General features: G+C 37.5%; 1 non-coding gene and 29 pseudogenes across 1 annotated transcript; all 30 read right to left on the reverse strand.

Annotated features, from left to right (window-relative positions):
• The window catches only part of LOC148527712 (5S ribosomal RNA), a 119-nt pseudogene extending 33 nt beyond the window's left edge, over window positions 1–86 (reverse strand).
• A 116-nt stretch (window positions 87–202) lies between these two features.
• LOC148527713 (5S ribosomal RNA) lies at window positions 203–321 on the reverse strand (annotated as a pseudogene).
• Window positions 322–437: 116 nt separating this feature from the next.
• On the reverse strand, window positions 438–556 carry LOC148527714 (5S ribosomal RNA; annotated as a pseudogene).
• A 115-nt stretch (window positions 557–671) lies between these two features.
• Window positions 672–790, reverse strand: LOC148527715 (5S ribosomal RNA; annotated as a pseudogene).
• A 116-nt stretch (window positions 791–906) lies between these two features.
• Window positions 907–1,025, reverse strand: LOC148527716 (5S ribosomal RNA; annotated as a pseudogene).
• Window positions 1,026–1,141: 116 nt separating this feature from the next.
• LOC148527717 (5S ribosomal RNA) lies at window positions 1,142–1,260 on the reverse strand (annotated as a pseudogene).
• A 116-nt stretch (window positions 1,261–1,376) lies between these two features.
• LOC148527718 (5S ribosomal RNA) lies at window positions 1,377–1,495 on the reverse strand (annotated as a pseudogene).
• Window positions 1,496–1,610: 115 nt separating this feature from the next.
• Window positions 1,611–1,729, reverse strand: LOC148527719 (5S ribosomal RNA; annotated as a pseudogene).
• A 116-nt stretch (window positions 1,730–1,845) lies between these two features.
• LOC148527720 (5S ribosomal RNA) lies at window positions 1,846–1,964 on the reverse strand (annotated as a pseudogene).
• A 115-nt stretch (window positions 1,965–2,079) lies between these two features.
• Window positions 2,080–2,198, reverse strand: LOC148527721 (5S ribosomal RNA; annotated as a pseudogene).
• A 116-nt stretch (window positions 2,199–2,314) lies between these two features.
• LOC148527722 (5S ribosomal RNA) lies at window positions 2,315–2,433 on the reverse strand (annotated as a pseudogene).
• Window positions 2,434–2,549: 116 nt separating this feature from the next.
• On the reverse strand, window positions 2,550–2,668 carry LOC148527723 (5S ribosomal RNA; annotated as a pseudogene).
• Window positions 2,669–2,784: 116 nt separating this feature from the next.
• Window positions 2,785–2,903, reverse strand: LOC148527724 (5S ribosomal RNA; annotated as a pseudogene).
• Window positions 2,904–3,253: 350 nt separating this feature from the next.
• LOC148527725 (5S ribosomal RNA) lies at window positions 3,254–3,372 on the reverse strand. The gene has a single exon (XR_015877862.1). It is a non-coding gene; the product is annotated as a 5S ribosomal RNA (ribosomal RNA).
• A 115-nt stretch (window positions 3,373–3,487) lies between these two features.
• On the reverse strand, window positions 3,488–3,606 carry LOC148527726 (5S ribosomal RNA; annotated as a pseudogene).
• Window positions 3,607–3,722: 116 nt separating this feature from the next.
• On the reverse strand, window positions 3,723–3,841 carry LOC148527727 (5S ribosomal RNA; annotated as a pseudogene).
• Window positions 3,842–3,957: 116 nt separating this feature from the next.
• LOC148527728 (5S ribosomal RNA) lies at window positions 3,958–4,076 on the reverse strand (annotated as a pseudogene).
• Window positions 4,077–4,191: 115 nt separating this feature from the next.
• LOC148527729 (5S ribosomal RNA) lies at window positions 4,192–4,310 on the reverse strand (annotated as a pseudogene).
• Window positions 4,311–4,425: 115 nt separating this feature from the next.
• On the reverse strand, window positions 4,426–4,544 carry LOC148527730 (5S ribosomal RNA; annotated as a pseudogene).
• A 116-nt stretch (window positions 4,545–4,660) lies between these two features.
• On the reverse strand, window positions 4,661–4,779 carry LOC148527731 (5S ribosomal RNA; annotated as a pseudogene).
• A 116-nt stretch (window positions 4,780–4,895) lies between these two features.
• Window positions 4,896–5,014, reverse strand: LOC148527732 (5S ribosomal RNA; annotated as a pseudogene).
• A 350-nt stretch (window positions 5,015–5,364) lies between these two features.
• Window positions 5,365–5,483, reverse strand: LOC148527733 (5S ribosomal RNA; annotated as a pseudogene).
• Window positions 5,484–5,599: 116 nt separating this feature from the next.
• On the reverse strand, window positions 5,600–5,718 carry LOC148527734 (5S ribosomal RNA; annotated as a pseudogene).
• Window positions 5,719–6,069: 351 nt separating this feature from the next.
• On the reverse strand, window positions 6,070–6,188 carry LOC148527735 (5S ribosomal RNA; annotated as a pseudogene).
• Window positions 6,189–6,303: 115 nt separating this feature from the next.
• Window positions 6,304–6,422, reverse strand: LOC148527736 (5S ribosomal RNA; annotated as a pseudogene).
• Window positions 6,423–6,538: 116 nt separating this feature from the next.
• On the reverse strand, window positions 6,539–6,657 carry LOC148527737 (5S ribosomal RNA; annotated as a pseudogene).
• A 116-nt stretch (window positions 6,658–6,773) lies between these two features.
• On the reverse strand, window positions 6,774–6,892 carry LOC148527738 (5S ribosomal RNA; annotated as a pseudogene).
• A 116-nt stretch (window positions 6,893–7,008) lies between these two features.
• On the reverse strand, window positions 7,009–7,127 carry LOC148527739 (5S ribosomal RNA; annotated as a pseudogene).
• A 116-nt stretch (window positions 7,128–7,243) lies between these two features.
• On the reverse strand, window positions 7,244–7,362 carry LOC148527740 (5S ribosomal RNA; annotated as a pseudogene).
• Window positions 7,363–7,477: 115 nt separating this feature from the next.
• Window positions 7,478–7,500, reverse strand: part of LOC148527741 (5S ribosomal RNA) — a 119-nt pseudogene continuing 96 nt past the window's right edge.

The raw sequence follows: 7,500 nt of genomic DNA on the forward strand, positions 1-7,500 counted from the left end.
CCATCCAAGTACTAACCAGGCCGAACACTGCATAGCTTCCAAGATCAGACAAGATTGGGCATGTCCACTGTGGTTTGGCTGTTGGTGCTCTAAAACATTAACTTTATACAACTATTACTTCTTAACTCAAGTAAATTCATTAATAAGTTGAAAAAATTAAATGTAAAATGTAATAGAAAAGACTGTTATGGCAGTATAAAATTACCTTCAGCACCTGGTATTTCCAGGTGGTCTCCCATCCAAGTACTAACCAGGCCCAACACTGCACAGCTTCCAAGATCAGACAAGATTGGGCATATCCAGTGTGGTTTGGCTGTAGGTGCTCAAAAACATTAACTTTAGACCTCTATTACTTCTTAACTCAAGTAAATTCATTGATAAGTTGAAAAAATTAAATTTAAAATGTAATAGAAAAGAATGTTATGGCAGTATAAAATTACCAACAGCACCTGGTAATCCCAGGTGGTCTCCCATCCAAGTACTAACCAGGCCCAACACTGCCTAGCTTCCAAGTTCAGATGAGATTGGGCATGTCCAGTGTGGTTTGGCTGTAGGTGCTCAAAAACATTAACTTTAGACCTCTTTTACTTCTTAACTCAAGTAAATTCAATGATAAGTTGAAAAATGAAATGTAAAATGTAATAGAAAAGAATGTTATGGCAGTATAAAATTACCTACAGCACCTAGTATTCCCAGGTGGTCTCCCATCCAAGTACTAACCAGGCCCAACACTGCATAGCTTCCAAGATCAGACGAGATTGGGCATGTCTAGTGTGGTTTGGCTGTAGGTGCTCAAAACCATTAACTTTAGACCTCTTTTACTTCTTAACTCAAGTAAATTCATTGATAAGTTGAAAAAATGAAATGTAGAATGTAATAGAAAAAAATGTTTTGGCTGTCTAAAATTACCTACAGCACCTGGTATTCCCAGGTGGTCTCCCATCCAAGTACAAACCAGGCCCAACACTGCATAGCTTCCAAGATCAGACGAGATTGGGCATGTCCAGTGTGGTTTGGCTGTAGGTGCTCAAAAGCATTAAATTTAGACCTCTATTACTTCTTAACTCAAGTAAATTCATTGATAAGTTGAAAAAATTAAATGTAAAATATAATAGAAAAGAATGTTCTGGCAGTATAAAATTACCTACAGCTCCTGGTATTCCCAGGTGGTGTCCCATCCAAGTACTAACCAGGCCCAACACTGCATAGCTTCCAAGATCAGACGAGATTGGGCATGTCCAGTGTGGTTTGGCTGAAGGTGCTCAAAAGCATTAAACTTAGACCGCTTTTACTTCTTAACACAAGTAAATTCATTGATAAGTTGAAAAAATTAAATGTAAAATGTAATAGAAAAGAATGTTATGGCAGTTTAAAATTACCTACAGCACCTGGGATTCCTAGGTAGTCACCCATCCAAGTACTAACCAGTCCCAACACTGCATAGCTTCCAAGATCAGACGAGATTGGGCATGTCCAGTGTGGTTTGGCTGTAGGTGCTCAAAAATATTAACTTTAGACCTCTTTTACTTCTTAACTCAAGTAAATTCAATGATAAGTTGAAAAATTAAATGTAAAATGTAATAGAAAAGAATGTTAAGGCAGTATAAAATTACCTACAGCTCCTGGTATTCCCAGGTGGTCTCCGATCCAAGTACTAACCAGGCCCAACACTGCATAGCTTCCAAGATCAGACGAGATTGGGCATATCCAGTGTGGTTTGGCTGTAGGTGCTCAAAAACATTAACTTTAGACCTCTATTACTTCTTAACTCAAGTAAATTCATTGATAAGTTGAAAAAATTAAATTTAAAATGTAATAGAAAAGAATGTTATGGCAGTATAAAATTACCTACAGCACCTGGTAATCCCAGGTGGTCTCCCATCCAAGTACTAACCAGGCCCAACACTGCCTAGCTTCCAAGTTCAGACGAGATTGGGCATGTCCAGTGTGGTTTGGCTGTAGGTGCTCAAAAACATTAACTTTAGACCTCTTTTACTTCTTAACTCAAGTAAATTCAATGATAAGTTGAAAAATGAAATGTAAAATGTAATAGAAAAGAATGTTATGGCAGTATTAAATTACCTACAGTACCTAGTATTCCCAGGCGGTCTTCCATCCAAGTACTAACCAGGCCCAACACTGCATAGTTTCCAAGATCAGACGAGATTGTACATGTCTAGTGTGGTTTGGCTGTAGGTGCTCAAAACCATTAACTTTAGACCTCTTTTACTTCTTAACTCAAGTAAATTCATTGATAAGTTGAAAAAATGAAATGTAGAATGTAATAGAAAAGAATGTTTTGGCTGTCTAAAATTACCTACAGCACCTGGTATTCCCAGGTGGTCTCCCATCCAAGTACAAACCAGGCCCAACACTGCATAGCTTCCAAGATCAGACGAGATTGGGCATGTCCAGTGTGGTTTGGCTGTAGGTGCTCAAAAGCATTAAATTTAGACCTCTATTACTTCTTAACTCAAGTAAATTCATTGATAAGTTGAAAAAATTAAATGTAAAATGTAATAGAAAAGAATGTTCTGGCAGTATAAAATTACCTACAGCTCCTGGTATTCCTAGGTGGTCTCCCATCCAAGTACTAACCAGGCCCAACACTGCATAGCTTCCAAGATCAGACGAGATTGGGCATGTACAGTGTGGTTTGGCTGTAGGTGCTCAAAAGCATTAAATTTAGACCGCTTTTACTTCTTAACACAAGTAAATTCATTGATAAGTTGAAAAAATTAAATGTAAAATGTAATAGAAAAGAATGTTATGGCAGTTTAAAATTACCTACAGCACCTGGGATTCCTAGGTAGTCACCCATCCAAGTACTAACCAGTCCCAACACTGCATAGCTTCCAAGATTAGATGAGATTGGGCATGTCCAGTGTGGTTTGGCTGTAGGTGCTCAAAAACATTAACTTTAGACCTGTATTACTTCTTAACTCAAGTAAATTAATTGATAAGTTGAAAAAATTAAATGTAAAATGTAAAAGAAAAGAATGTTATGGGAGTATAAATATACCTACTGCACCTGGTTTTCCCAGGTGGTCTCCCATCCAAGTATTGACAAGGCCCAACACTGCATAGCTACCAAGATAAGATGAGATTGGGCATGTCCAGTGTGGATTGGCTGTAGGTGCTCAAAAGTATTAACTTTAGACCTCTATTACTTCTTAACTCAAGGAAATTCATTGATAAGTTGAAAAATTAAATGTAAAATGTAATAGAAAAGAATGTTATGGCAGTATAAAATTACCTACAGCACCTGGTATTCCCAGGTGGTCTCCCATCCAAGTACTAACCAGGCCCAACACTGCATAGCTTCCAAGATCAGACGAGATTGGGCATGTCCAGTGTGGTTTGGCTGTAGGTGCTCAAAAACATTAACTTTAGACCTCTTTTACTTCTTAACTCAAGTAAATTCAATGATAAGTTGAAAAATTAAATGTAAAATGTAATAGAAAAGATTGTTAAGGCAGTATAAAATTACCTACAGCTCCTGGTATTCACAGGTGGTCTCCCATCCAAGTACTAACCAGGCCGAACACTGCATAGCTTCCAAGATCAGACAAGATTGGGCATGTCCACTGTGGTTTGGCTGTTGGTGCTCTAAAACATTAACTTTATACCTCTATTACTTCTTAACTCAAGTAAATTCATTGATAAGTTGAAAAAATTAAATGTAAAATGTAATAGAAAAGACTGTTATGGCAGTATAAAATTACCTACAGCACCTGGTATTTCCAGGTGGTCTCCCATCCAAGTACTAACCAGGCCCAACACTGCACAGCTTCCAAGATCAGACAAGATTGGGCATATCCAGTGTGGTTTGGCTGTAGGTGCTCAAAAACATTAACTTTAGACCTCTATTACTTCTTAACTCAAGTAAATTCATTGATAAGTTGAAAAAATTAAATTTAAAATGTAATAGAAAAGAATGTTATGGCAGTATAAAATTACCTACAGCTCCTGGTAATCCCAGGTGGTCTCCCATCCAAGTACTAACCAGGCCCAACACTGCCTAGCTTCCAAGTTCAGATGAGATTGGGCATGTCCAGTGTGGTTTGGCTGTAGGTGCTCAAAAACATTAACTTTAGACCTCTTTTACTTCTTAACTCAAGTAAATTCAATGATAAGTTGAAAAATGAAATGTAAAATGTAATAGAAAAGAATGTTATGGCAGTATAAAATTACCTACAGCACCTAGTATTCCCAGGTGGTCTCCCATCCAAGTACTAACCAGGCCCAACACTGCATAGCTTCCAAGATCAGACGAGATTGGGCATGTCTAGTATGGTTTGGCTGTAGGTGCTCTAAACCATTTACTTTAGACCTCTTTTACTTCTTAACTCAAGTAAATTCATTGATAAGTTGAAAAAATGAAATGTAGAATGTAATAGAAAAAATGTTTTGGCTGTCTAAAATTACCTACAGCACCTGGTATCCCCAGGTGGTCTCCCATCCAAGTACAAACCAGGCCCAACACTGCATAGCTTCCAAGATCAGACGAGATTGGGCATGTCCAGTGTGGCTTGGCTGTAGGTGCTCAAAAGCATTAAATTTAGACCTCTATTACTTCTTAACTCAAGTAAATTCATTGATAAGTTGAAAAAATTAAATGTAAAATGTAATAGAAAAGAATGTTCTGGCAGTATAAAATTACCTACAGCTCCTGGTATTCCCAGGTGGTGTCCCATCCAAGTACTAACCAGGCCCAACACTGCATAGCTTCCAAGATCAGACGAGATTGGGCATGTCCAGTGTGGTTTGGCTGAAGGTGCTCAAAAGCATTAAACTTAGACCGCTTTTACTTCTTAACACAAGTAAATTCATTGATAAGTTGAAAAAATTAAATTTAAAATGTAATAGAAAAGAATGTTATGGCAGTATAAAATTATCTACAGCACCTGGTAATCCTAGGTGGTCTCCCATCCAAGTACTAACCAGGCCCAACACTGCCTAGCTTCCAAGTTCAGACGAGATTGGGCATGTCCAGTGTGGTTTGGCTGTAGGTGCTCAAAAACATTAACTTTAGACCTCTTTTACTTCTTAACTCAAGTAAATTCAATGATAAGTTGAAAAATGAAATGTAAAATGTAATAGAAAAGAATGTTATGGCAGTATAAAATTACCTACAGTACCTAGTATTCCCAGGCGGTCTTAAATCCAAGTACTAACCAGGCCCAACACTGCATAGTTTCCAAGATCAGACGAGATTGTACATGTCTAGAGTGGTTTGGCTGTAGGTGCTCAAAACCATTAACTTTAGACCTCTTTTACTTCCTAACTCAAGTAAATTCATTGATAAGTTGAAAAAATGAAATGTAGAATGTAATAGAAAAGAATGTTTTGGCTGTCTAAAATTACCTACAGCACCTGGTATTCCCAGGTAGTCTTCCATCCAAGTACAAACCAGGCCCAACACTGCATAGCTTCCAAGATCAGACGAGATTGGGCATGTCCAGTGTGGTTTGGCTGTAGGTGCTCAAAAGCATTAAATTTAGACCTCTATTACTTCTTATCTCAAGTAAATTCATTGATAAGTTGAAAAAATTAAATGTAAAATGTAATAGAAAAGAATGTTATGGCAGTTTAAAATTACCTACAGCACCTGGGATTCCTAGGTAGTCACCCATCCAAGTACTAACCAGTCCCAACACTGCATAGCTTCCAAGATCAAATGAGATTGGGCATGTCCAGTGTGGTTTGGCTGTAGGTGCTCAAAAACATTAATTTTAGACCTGTATTACTTCTTAACTCAAGTAAATTAATTGATAAGTTGAAAAAATTAAATGTAAAATGTAAAAGAAAAGAATGTTATGGGAGTATAAATATACCTACTGCACCTGGTTATCCCAGGTGGTCTCCCATCCAAGTACTGACGAGGCCCAACACTGCATAGCTACCAAGATAAGATGAGATTGGGCATGTCCAGTGTGGATTGGCTGTAGGTGCTCAAAAACATTAACTTTAGACCTCTATTACTTCTTAACTTAAGTAAATTCATTGATAAGTTGAAAAAATTAAATTTAAAATGTAATAGAAAAGAATGTTATGGCAGTATAAAATTACCTACAGCTCCTGGTAATCCCAGGTGGTCTCCCATCCAAGTACTAACCAGGCCCAACACTGCCTAGCTTCCAAGTTCAGATGAGATTGGGCATGTCCAGTGTGGTTTGGCTGTAGGTGCTCAAAAACATTAACTTTAGACCTCTTTTACTTCTTAACTCAAGTAAATTCAATGATAAGTTGAAAAATGAAATGTAAAATGTAATAGAAAAGAATGTTATGGCAGTATAAAATTACCTACAGCACCTAGTATTCCCAGGTGGTCTCCCATCCAAGTACTAACCAGGCCCAACACTGCATAGCTTCCAAGATCAGACGAGATTGGGCATGTCTAGTGTGGTTTGGCTGTAGGTGCTCAAAACCATTAACTTTAGACCTCTTTTACTTCTTAACTCAAGTAAATTCATTGATAAGTTGAAAAAATTAAATGTAAAATGTAATAGAAAAGAATGTTCTGGCAGTATAAAATTACCTACAGCTCCTGGTATTCCCAGGTGGTGTCCCATCCAAGTACTAACCAGGCCCAACACTGCATAGCTTCCAAGATCAGACGAGATTGGGCATGTCCAGTGTGGTTTGGCTGAAGGTGCTCAAAAGCATTAAACTTAGACCGCTTTTACTTCTTAACACAAGTAAATTCATTGATAAGTTGAAAAAATTAAATGTAAAATGTAATAGAAAAGAATGTTATGGCAGTTTAAAATTACCTACAGCACCTGGGATTCCTAGGTAGTCACCCATCCAAGTACTAACCAGTCCCAACACTGCATAGCTTCCAAGATCAGACGAGATTGGGCATGTCCAGTGTGGTTTGGCTGTAGGTGCTCAAAAACATTAACTTTAGACCTGTATTACTTCTTAACTCAAGTAAATTAATTGATAAGTTGAAAAAATTAAATGTAAAATGTAATAGAAAAGAATGTTATGGGAGTATAAAATTACCTACAGCTCCTGGTATTCCAAGGTGGTGTCCCATCCAAGTACTAACCAGGCCCAACACTGCATAGCTTCCAAGATCAGACGAGATTGGGCATATCCAGTGTGGTTTGGCTGTAGGTGCTCAAAAACATTAACTTTAGACCTCTATTACTTCTTAACTCAAGTAAATTCATTGATAAGTTGAAAAAATTAAATTTAAAATGTAATAGAAAAGAATGTTATGGCAGTATAAAATTACCTACAGCACCTGGTAATCCTAGGTGGTCTCCCATCCAAGTACTAACCAGGCCCAACACTGCCTAGCTTCCAAGTTCAGACGAGATTGGGCATGTCCAGTGTGGTTTGGCTGTAGGTGCTCAAAAACATTAACTTTAGACCTCTTTTACTTCTTAACTCAAGTAAATTCAATGATAAGTTGAAAAATGAAATGTAAAATGTAATAGAAAAGAATGTTATGGCAGTATAAAATTACCTACAGTACCTAGTATTCCC

This window comes from Taudactylus pleione, unplaced genomic scaffold, assembly GCF_031769625.1.
Source record: "Taudactylus pleione unplaced genomic scaffold, aTauple2 ptg000087l, whole genome shotgun sequence".
NCBI lineage: Eukaryota > Metazoa > Chordata > Amphibia > Anura > Myobatrachidae > Taudactylus > Taudactylus pleione.